This window comes from Silurus meridionalis, chromosome 8, assembly GCF_014805685.1.
Source record: "Silurus meridionalis isolate SWU-2019-XX chromosome 8, ASM1480568v1, whole genome shotgun sequence".
Classification (NCBI taxonomy): Eukaryota; Metazoa; Chordata; class Actinopteri; order Siluriformes; family Siluridae; genus Silurus; species Silurus meridionalis.
The window spans coordinates 29,574,934-29,587,155 of NC_060891.1; positions in this window are offsets into that span (position 1 = coordinate 29,574,934).

Here is a 12,222-nt window from a genome sequence, read left to right on the forward strand (position 1 = left end):
TTGTTGTTGTTGTTGTCGCGTGTCTGGATCGTACCTCCCCGCATTGATGTTGTTAATTTAGTCTCTTTGGTAAATCTATTATAAAGTAGTGGGTAGACCAAAGTCACAGCCAGTGTATAGGTTCCATAGCCGGTGCTTGCTTTTGTCAAAACATTGTTTGTCTGTTTATATCCCAGATCTTCATATTTTGATGGGTTGACATTTAAATGAAGCAGAGGAAAGATGTAACCAACCATCCGAACTGGATCAACATGAATAGGCTTTAAAATCTTTGTGAGCAAACAATAGACTAGGAACACTGTGACAGCCCCTCTCCCACCTGCAAAATAAAATTTCCTGTCAACAGTACACTCTCAATGTCACAAGAAACATTGCCAGATCCCTAAAAGCTCTGGAGATAGAGACAGTGGAACTCCAGCATTTGGAGGCCACAGGAAATCGAGGACTTATTGAAGCCCCCAAAAGCCAAAAAGCCAAAATGAATGACCTGTTGGACACTGCTGTACAGGGGGCGCTGGTCCACTCACACTTTAGAAGCTTCACTGAGATGGATGCTCCTTCTAAGTTCTTCAGTTTAGAGCAAAAGAATGGACAGAAAAGGTTTATGCATGCTGTGCAAACAGAATCAGGGGATCTTGTGTCAGAGCCTTCTGAAATTTGCCAGCAGACAGTCAGCTTCTATTCAAAACTGTATAGCAGCGAGAGGTAAGGGGCACAGGAGATGGAAGAGATGGTCTCTCTGTTGAGTTCTTTAAGGTAGTCTGGGCAGTTATAGGGCAGGACGTGCTGGAGGTCCTAAGGGAGAGTGTGAAAAGTGGTCAGCTCCCATCAAGCTGCAGCAGAGCCATCTTAACCCTGCTGCCAAAGAAGGGAGACCTGACCCAGCTAACGAACTGGTGCCCTGTGTCACTACTGTGCACTGCCTGCAAGCTGCTGTCAAAAGCATTAGCCTCGAGACTGACGAAAGTGATGGAGCAGATCATTCACCATGACGTAGCTTCCTGTGTTTGACTTGTTTGCCGCGAGTTCCGTGTTTGTATTTCTCTCGGCGTTTTCAAACAAACTTTACTATTTACCTATCCTTTTTTCCTCTTTTAACCCTCTGGAGTCTGAGGGTGTTTTTGGCCCCTTGAGAGATTTTGACATTGGCTCTTACATTTGGTTCTTTTTAGTTGCTTTTAAAATATATTATGGACAAAAGACTTATTACACTGTATTCAGCACAAACTGGGATACCATAATATGTAAACAACTTATATGTGTGTGTTTGTATTTTTGACAAAATAAGGTTTATGTGTGGTTTTTGAAAAAGCAAAAAAAAAAAAACCTCACTGAAATAAGGCCACAAAACCTATAGTAAACATGTTTTCACAAGACTTTTGGAGAACAGATCTTCTAATGTAGGTTTTTTTTTTTTTTATCATGTGAAAATCATCCTGCCTGCTCATTCACATTAAACAATACTTTGATTTAAAATTTAAAAGACACTTTTTACTTTGAAAGGCCATATGTGAAGAGGCGTCGACATGCTGTGACTGACAGCTTCGTAGACAATGGGTCGCATAATGAGGTGCGGATTACATAATGAGCTGTGGATCACTGAGCCAGAATCTGAGTGAAAAGTACAGTACTACAAGAAAGAATGTGTTTCCTTTGTGGTTTATTTAAAATACACATTAGCAGGAACAGCATTAAAAAGGGAATTGTGTAACAATAAAACAATACAGTACAGTATGTATAAAAAATAAAGAGTGCAACAAAAACAATAACAATACACTAAAGTAGGGTTCCTCAAATCCTAGCCTGTAGGGCTACAATACTATGCATTTTATACATATATATATATATATATATATATATATATATATATATATATATATATATATATATATATATGTATATATATATATGTATAGAGTGCAACAATAACAATAAAACAATACACTACAATACTATGCAAAATCCCTGTTCCACTCTTGAAAGCAGATCCTGTTCAACTGAAGACACAGGTGAACATCGATTGCCAGGCATTTTCATGGTGTTTTGTGGTGCTTACCATGCAATGTTTTGCAATGTACACAGCTCTTGCGGCCAGCAGTGGCAACACTTCTGACATCAGAGGACAGTTCAGCTCCTGGAACTGGTACATGATCAGAGTTGGTCCGTTTTGGCACTACATTCTGTGTGACACTACGAAGCCCGGCAATAAGTTGTTCCATAAATTCTTTATGGGACACGTCACCATACAGTTACCTTGTAATTTCACCCTCCTCTGCACAGTGTCTCCTGTATATGCAGAATTTCAAACAGTTAATGTTACAAATGAGCAGATATTGGCAGATTTTTGTTGTAACATTAAAAGGCAATGCTGACAAAAGCTAGGCAGAGATGTCTACAAACAATATTAGTTTTATATGATCAGAATGTAAGACTAAATAACTTTAGTTTTTAACTCATCGTAGCAACTTGCTGGAAAGTCCTTGAATGGGTCGATTCGCTTTTCAAAATGCTTATGCTCCTCGTTGGAATTGCAATCTTTTTCGGATGAAAAGGTAATTTCTTCATCACTGTCCAAAACCATCTGAAGAGCTTCCACACCGGTGTAACGTGTCATCTTTCAAACACAGCTGAATGTGTAATAATCTCAGTGGAATCGCATTGTATTATACCACTGTCCGGGGGCGTGTCACTCAACGTGTGAATTATTTTACCTTTGAATAGCGGTGGGGGCATGTCCAGTGGAAAATCTGTGCCTCTACTTGGTTTCACATGATTTATATATATTGGAAACATATGTTTTTGATTTTACCGACTTATTCTACAACTACAGACTATTTAATTCATTTTTAAAAAATACAACGTTTTGTTTATATAGTGAGCATACACAAATGAAAGTAGACCCTTTACAGATTTAAATGATGTATTACTTTGACATGTTTGATCAAATATGACAGAGCAGTTTAAGCTCTTTTTACTGGCATCTGAAAAAAAAGCACATTTGGGCGCCGACGGTAAATCAGACTCCAGAGGGTTAATAATCCTAAATTGTTTTTGTCTTCCTGACTTGTGCCTGTAGTTTGTTAACTTGTATTCATTGCCTCTTACTCTATCATATCTCTGTATATTAACTCTGTTCGTGATTATAAGCACTATGCCGGCTGTGTGTCTGCCTTTGAGCACAGGCGAGGACGTCTCCCCGCCACCACTACGGGCCTTCGAGATCTTGACCGAGAACCGCTTTGCCCCTCTCCGCGAGATACCGGAACGCGATACCGTGATTCTAGGAGATTCCATCATCCGGCATGTACACGCTACCGGAGCTAAAGGTAAGGTGCACACTCGCTGTTTTCCTGGTGCTCGTGTTCTCGATGTCGCTGCACAGGTACCCGCGATTCTGAACGAGAACTTCAGAGCGGTTGTTCTCTATGCCAGAATGAATGACACCAGGCTGAGGCAAACAGAGATCTTAAAGAGGGACTTCAGGATCCTGGTGGAGACCGTGCGCAGCAAATCACCCACAACAAGGATTATAGTGTCAGGACCTCTTTCAAGTAGCCAGTTAATAGAAACCATATCTATTCCTTGTGTAGCAAACCAAGAATTAAATACACAAGATCCAGAAATAATCTTATTACAGTTAAAACTGAAAAATGCCAGATAAACAATCACAACAAAGTTTGTTCTAAAGTTTGGTCTTTTAAACATTAGATCAGTTGCACCCAAAGCACTGATTGTAAATAAAATTATCACAGAGAATAATCTCTCAGCACTCTGTCTCACTCAGACCTGGATTAAACCAGGTGATTATATGGGTCTAAATGAGTCTACACCGTCAGGATATGTTTATAAGCATGAGCCCCGTCAAACTGGGCGGGGGCTAGTAGGAACCATTTTTAGTGCCTCTCTTAATGTTAGTCAGAGATTAGGATTCAGTTTTAAATCATTTGAAGTGCTCGCTCTTAAAATTGTATTTTCAGACATACATAGAAAACTCACTCTGTTAACCGTGTACAGACCCGCAGGACCCTACGCTGATTTTCTTCAAGAGTTTGCTTGTTTTCTTTCAGACCTCTTGATGAATTTTGATAAAGTGCTGCTTGTGGAAGATTTTAATATTCATGTAGATGATGCAAAGGATGCTCTAGGATTATCATTTGTCAACTTATTAAACTCTTTTGGGGTTAAACAAAACGTCACCAGACCAACTGACCGTTTTAACCACACACTAGACTTAATAATATCCCACGGAGCAGACGTCACTGATATAGATATTTTACCTCAGAGTGATGACATCACAGACCATTACCTCATACTGTACACACTACCGGTAGAGCAGATTAGCCGTGTTTCACCATGTTATCGACTTGGTAGGACCATTGTTCCGACCACTAAGGACAGATTCATAAATAACATGCCTGATTTCTCACTAAACCCATAACTGCTAATAAAATTGAAATGAAATGGTTAACAACATAGACCTTATCCTCACTAGCACATTAGACACTGTTGCCCCCATCCGGTAAAAAAGGTTAGATTTGTTAACTACAAATCAGGGATCTGTAGTCCCTCTTTAAGATCTCTGTTCCAGACGGTTAATATAATCCAAATTATTTTACAAGTAACCCTGTAGACAGCAGTGTAATTGTAGCAGACAATCAACTACAAGGCTTCACTCCTATTCACGAGAATGACTTAATTTCATTAATCTCCTCATCTAAATCATCAACCTGCATTCTTGATCCCCTGCCTACAAGTTTCTTTAAACAGATAACTCCAGAGGTAATTGAACCTGTTTTAAAAATAATAAACTATTCCAATAGCACTGGTTATGTACCAAAATCCTTCAAACTGGCAGTTATCCACCCCCTCATTAAGAAACCTGACCTTGACCCATGTCAGCTGTCCAACTACAGACCAATATCAAATCTCCCCTTTATATCCAAAATTTTAGAAAAGGTTGTAGCACAGCAGTTATGCTCACACCTACTTATGAATAACATTTTTGAAATGTATCAGTCAGGATTTCGGCCTCATCATAGCACAGAGACGGCGCTAGTTAAGATGGTAAATGACCTGTTATTGGCTTCTGATCAGGGTTTTGTCTCCTTACTTGTTTTGCTCAACCTTAGTGCAGCTTTTGACACCATTGATCACACTATACTACTTGCTAGACTTGAGAACGTTGTTGGAATAAAGGGAACAGCTCTCTCTTGGCTCGGGTATTATTTGACTGATCGCTATCAGTTTGTTGATGTAAATGGTGAGTTCTCCACACTCTCTGAGGTAAAGTTTGGTGTTCCTCAAGGATCTGTCTTAGGCCCACTGCTTTTCTCTTTATATATGCTGCCTCTTGGTGAAATCATTCAACATTCAACAATGTTCAACAATGTTGAGAAGTGTGTAAAGGACATTAGACAGTGGATGCTTAATAACTTTCTTCTGCTCAACTCAGATAAGATGGAAGTACTTTTACTAGGACCACATGCAGCTAGAAGTAAACTTTCCGATTACGTAGCATCTCTGGATGGTGTGTCTGTTTCAGCATGTACAGCTGTCAAAGACCTTGGTGTGATTATTGACCCTAGTCTTTCCTTTGAGTCTCACATGAATAATATCACCAGGATCGCCTTCTTTCACCTTAGAAATATTGCTAAAATTAGAAATATGATGTCGTTACAGGATGCAGAAAAACTAGTTCATGCTTTTGTTACTTCTAGATTAGACTACTGTAACGCTTTACTGTCTGGGTGTGTGAGTAAGTGCATAAATAAGCTTCAGTTAGTTCAGAATGCAGCAGCAAGAGTCCTCACTAGATGTAGGAAATATGCCCATATCATCCCTGTTTTAATCAGTCTACACTGGTTTCCAATTAAATCTCGCATTGATTATAAAATACTACTACTGACGTATAAAGCACTTAACGGTCTCGCACCGCAGTATCTGAGTGAACTTCTGTACCAGTATGATCCTCCACGCCTACTTAGATCAAAAGGCGCTGGCTATCTGTTGGTTCCTCAAATAACAAAGACTACAGCAGGGGGCTATTTGTATGCTGTCGTCCCCTCACATTCACACGTTCACTCAGGTTTGTTGACGGTGGTGTGGTGGGTCGTCTCTTATTCCAGAGATCCCTCATGTCTGTGTTACCTTCTGGTTCTCCCTTTTAGTTATGCTGCCATAGCGAGTCTTGCCGGAGTCCAAACTGCATAGTGACACTAACTTTCATAAAACAATAAGGACACTTAATAATCCATATCCTTCTCTTCCTGTCACCCTCTTCTCTCTCTCTCTCTCTCTCTCTCTCTCTCTCTCTCTCTCGGTCGAGTCAAACATGCTCCTGAGGCTCCAGTGACTACTGTTCCTGCCCCTCTCCCCTCAGTGGATCTTCCCACTTCGTCCAGGCCTGCCTCTGATAGTGTTTTCTTCGACTGGAGGCCACTCTGTGCAGCTCGGGACGGTTTCTCATCAACACCTTGGGTGGTTCCATGTAATTCCGGAGTAGAACGGGTGCTTTGAGGATGGATTGGACTGTAGTTAATGTCAACAGTCTGCTACACTGACTCAGGAATACAGTTCGCTTCTGATCATCATCACTGTACCCCGCAACATTGTATATCTGCTTCAAATGAACATTCAGTGCAACTCAGATGAGGATGGGTTCCCTCTTGAGTCTGGTTCCTGGTTTTCTTCCTTATGCCATCTCGGGGAGTTTTTCCTTGCCACAGTTGCTCATCAGGGACAAACGAATTTACAAAGAACATATTTACTTTTAATCGCCACATTATCTGTGTAAAGCTGCTTTGAGACAATGTTCATTGTTAAAAGTGCTATACAAATAAAAATGAATTGAATTGAATTGAATCTGAAAAATGTGTTCCATCACAGTTTAGTAGTGAAGACTTTATAAATTTCTTCACTGAAAAAATAAATAACAATTGTGGCAGTTCAACATCTAAGACCATCTCCTGACACAGTCTCACCTTCAACTCCACAACTCCACTGTTTTACATGTATAGGACAGGAAGAGCTGTATGATGTTATTATCAAAGCTAAATCAACAACATGTCAGTTAGATCCCATTCCAACAAATCTACTGAAGGAAGTGTTATATGCAGCTGGTGAGCCTCTTTTGAATATTATTAACTCCTCACTATCGTTAGGTCACGTCCTAGCAGTTATTAAGCCCCTCATCAAAAAACCTAATCTGGATCCAAACACGCTATTGAATTACAGACCCATTTGAAATCTCCCATTTATGTCTAAGATTTTAGAAAAGATTGTTGCTGCCCAGTTCTGTTCCCACTTGCAAGAGAACAATATCTTTGAAGAGTTTCAGTCAGGTTTTAGGCCCCATCATAGCACAGAAACTGCCCTAGTTAAAATCACTAATGACCTGTTTTTAGCTTCAGACCAAAGCTTCATCTCGCTGTTAGTTTTACTAGATCTTAGTGCTCCGTTCGACACAATAGATCATGATCTTCTCCTAGATCGCTTACAGAATTACATCGGCATTCAGGGACAGACATTAAGCTGGTTTAAATCCTACCTGTCCGATTGTTACCATTTCGTAGATTTAAATGGAGAGCTATCCAGGCTAATGCTAGTGAATTATGGCGTGCCACAAGGTTCAGTTCTAGGATGCCTGCTCTTCACAATATGCATGCTTTCCTTAGGAAATATTATTAGAAGGCATGGAATTAGCTTCCATTGTTATGCTGATGGTACCCAGCTATATATCTCATCTAAACCAGGCGATACAGCTCAATTAACTTGGATAACTGAGTGTGTTAAGGTAATAAGAGATTGGATGACCCATAACTTTCTACTTTTAAATTCTGATAAGACGGATATTTTGCTCATCGGCCCAAAAACTAGTATACAGAAGCTCCAGCATCTCAACCTGCATTTAGACGGATGTTTTGTAACCACTAGTTCAACGGTAAAAGACCTGGGAGTTATTTTAAACAGCAACTTATCTTTTAAAAATCATATCAACCAAGTTACAAAAACAGCCTTCTTTCACCTTAGAAATATTTCTGAGCTAAGAAACATGTTGTCTATATCCGATGCAGAGAAGCTCGTCCATGCGTTCATGACCTCCAGAATAGACTATTGTAATGCATTACTAGGTGGATGTCCTGCATCATTAATTAACAAGCTTCAGTTAGTTCAGAATGCGGCAGCAAGAGTTCTTACTAGGTCAAGAAAATATGATCACATAACCGCAATCTTCTCATCCCTTCATTGGCTTCCCTATTAAGTTTCGAATAGACTACAAACTACTGCTTCTTACTTATAAAGCACTCAGTAGCACTCAGTTGAGCTCAGTAGCTCCTACTTTTTACCAAAGACTGTAGAATGAACATTTACTTATAATCTTATACTCCAGTACTCATGTTAGTTCTCTCTCTCCAGTGTTCTATATTGTTGAAAGATTTATGTTCAAACTGTTGATGTCACCCAATTGAGGATGAGGTTCCCCCTTTTGAGTCTGGTTCCTCTCAAGGTTTCTTCCTCATAGCATCTAAGGGAGTTTTTCCTTGCCACAGTCGCCATGGCTGCTCATTAGGGATAAATGCACACCATTCACCTTGACTGTTGATTCTGTAAAGCTGCTTTGAGACAATGTCTCTTGTGAAATGCGCTATATAAACAAACTTGACTTGACTTGACTTGACATGACCAGACGTACTGTGTGCCTGGCAGGTCGATTTTTGACCGGGTTGAGCATGAATACTTGTGGATGGTGCTGGAAAGCTTTGGGTTCAACCCTGGTTTCATAGCCATGATCACGGTGCTGTAAAGTGAAATTGAGAGTGTACTTATGGTCAACTGTGGTTTATGTGCTCCTTTAAGAGTATACAGAGGGATCAGTAAGGGCTGTTCTCTGTAAGGTATGTTGTACTCTCTGGCGATTGAACCTCTTTTAAACAAGTTAAGAATTCATCTCTCTGGTTTTAACATTCCACATGTTCATGCCCCTATTTGCTTGTCAGCTTACGCAGATGACTTGGTAGTCATCTTGGTAGTCATGATAAACACACAAGATGATGCAAAGTTTTAAACTGACATTTTAAAGGACTTTCAGGTTTTATTTTCTGCCAAGGTCAACTGGGGTAAAAGCGAAGCTATTTTAGTTGGGGAGTGGGGAGGTGGGCAACCTTCACTGCCAGGAGGCCTAGCATGGAAAAGAGGCGGTTTTAAATACTTGGGTGTCTACCTGGGAAGCAAAGATTTTTTACATAAAAACTGGGAAGGGTCTGTAAAGCATGTGAAAGGCAGACTGAACAGGTGGAGATGGTTGGTCTCCCCCTACGGGGGTGAACTCTAGTCATCAACAACTTTGCCGCATCGTCCCTCTGACACAAGCTAGCCTGCATCGATCCTCCACCAAACCTGCTGGACCCAGAGACTTAGTATGGAGCGCAGCAGCCAGTGGATCATTATGCACAGTTGGAGGACTGAGGCTGGACAGAGCCTTGTTTTTAATGGGCACAAAAATGCTGGACGTTTCTGGATTACCAATGGTTTACCGTGGACTTTTTAAAATTTGGAACGTTTTTAAAAAACAGAACAAGGGCTGTCGAACACTACACTGGTTGCCCTAACCCTAACCCTAACCCTGATGAGAACTCTAGTCTCCTCGGGCATCGTGACGCTCCGGGAGCTTGTAAACATCACAGGGTCAGAGGGCAGAGGACAAAAAGAGAGTACACTTGATGGTTGAGAAAACCTGGTGCAATAAAAATGCACTCTGCTCAGTTTTTAAAGATGAACTGCATTTTGCACATCCTCAAGAACAACTTCTTCTTATGGCTTCTCCCATTAGGGGTCGCCACAGCAGATCATCCATCTCCATACCACCCTGTCCTCTACATCTGCCTCTTTCACACCAACTACCTGCATGTCTTCCCTCACCACATCCATGCACCTCCTCCTTGGCCTTCCTCTTTTCCTCCTTCCTGGTGGCTCCATCCTCAGCATTCTTCTACCAATATAATTCACATCCCTGCTCTGCACATGTCCAAACCATCTCAAGCTCGTCTCCCTCACCTTGTCACCAAAACGTCCTATATGCGCTGTCCCTCTAATAAACTAATTTCTAAACTTGTCCATCATCGTCACTCCCAAAGAAAACCTTAACATCTCAGGCTCTTCTACCTCCAGCTCCGCCTCCTGCCTTTTACTCAATGCCAATGTCCATACAACATCGCAGGTCTCACCACAGTCCTATAAACTTTCCCTTTCATTCTTGCAGATACCCTTCTATCAGAAATAACTCCTGTCACTCTTCTCCACCCACTCCACCCTGCCTACACTTTTTTCTTTACTTCCCTAACACACTCTCCATTACTTTGCACTGTTGACCCCAGGTACCTGAACTCCACCACCTTCTCCACCTCTTCTCCCTGCAACTGCACCCCTCCACTGCCCTCCCTCTTATTCACACACATGTACTCTGTCTTACTCCTACTGACTTTCATTCCCCTTTTCTCCAGCACGTATCTCCATCTCTCCAGGCATTTCTCAACCTGCTCACTACTCTCACCACAAATTACAATATCATCTGCAATCATCATCATAGTCCAGGGAGACTCCTGTCTGACCTCGCCTGTCAACCTGTCCATCACTACTGCAAACAGGAAAGGGCTCAGAGCCGATCCTTGATGCAGTCCAACCTTTACGTTGAACCAGTCTGTCGTTAACTACTGCACACTTCACTGCTGTCACACTGTTCTCATACATGTCCTGCACCACCCTCACATACTTCTCTGACACACCAGACTTCCTCAAACAATACCACAACTCCTCTCTTGGCACCCTGTCGTACGCTTTCACTAAATCCACAAATCCACAATGCTATTCCTTCTGACCTTCTCTATACTTCTCCATCAACATTCTCAAAGCAAATAATGTGTCTGTGGTGCTCTTCCTCAGCATGAAACCGAATCCTTTTCTCCTTCCTTAGTGTCCAAATTCTCTTACAGCTCCTCATAAGCATTTTCCTTGGCTTTCGCCACATCCCTCTTTACCTGCTGCCGCATCACCTTGTACTCCTGCCTACTTTTCTCATCACCCTGTCAATCCCACTTCTGTTTTGCCAACCTCTTTCCCCTTATGCTCTCCTGCACTTCCTCATTCCACCACCATGTTTCTTTGTCTTCCTTTCTATTTTCAGATGTCACACCAAGTACCTTTCTAGATGTCTTCCTTATCACTTCTGCAGTAGTTACCCAATCATCCAGCACCTCCTCGCCACCACCGAGCTCCTGTCTGACCTCTTCCCTGAACCTCACACTACAGTCTTCCTCCTTCAGCTTCCACCATCTTAATCTTCTTTCAGTCCTCACTCTCCTCCTCTTCTTCTTTGCCTCCAAAACCATCCTACAGACCACCATCCGATGCTGTCTAGCTACACTGTCCTCTGCCAACACCTTATAGTCTCCAATCTCCTTCAGGTTGGATCAATTAAACTAAAAAAGTTGACTTAATAAGTGGAAATAAGTTTATATAAAAATTGTCTGACCAACTTGATTTGAACTGTTGACTTGATATGCACATGCAAGTTCACAAGCACACCATGGTTTGGTGGTTGGAGCATGCGCGTTGTATATGTGAACGTGCTAACGTGGAATGATAGCGGCATTTTGATCAGGCAAGTGTGCAGCATGAGATCGCGACAAACTTTATCGTTTAAAGTAAGTGTCTTTATTCTGTGTGTTTTGACCTGGTTTTCAAACTGAAGTCATACTTAACCCTCTGGAGTCTGAGGGTGTTTTTGGCCCCTTGAGAGATTTGGACATGCTCTTACATTTGGTTCTTTTTAGTTGCTTTTAAAATATATTATTTACAAAAGACTTATTACACTGTATTCAGCACAAACTGGGCTACCATAATATGTAAACAACTATAGTAAACATGTTTTCCCAAGACTTTTTGAGAACAGATCTTCTAATGTAGGTTTTTTTTCAATCATGTAAAAATCATCCTGCCTGCTCATTCACATTAAACAATACAGTGGAACCCGGTTATGTCGATGTCCTAGGGGGTCCCCAAAAAGCATTGATGTAACCGATGATCGAAATAAACGAAAATCAAAATGGCGGCAATATATTAACGTGCTTGAAATTTCTTTATGTACATGATGTGCGTTAATTAATAAATGAGAATGTGCATGCACGTGTTTTTGAAGGGTTTTTGTACACAACAGCGTTGCCGCGA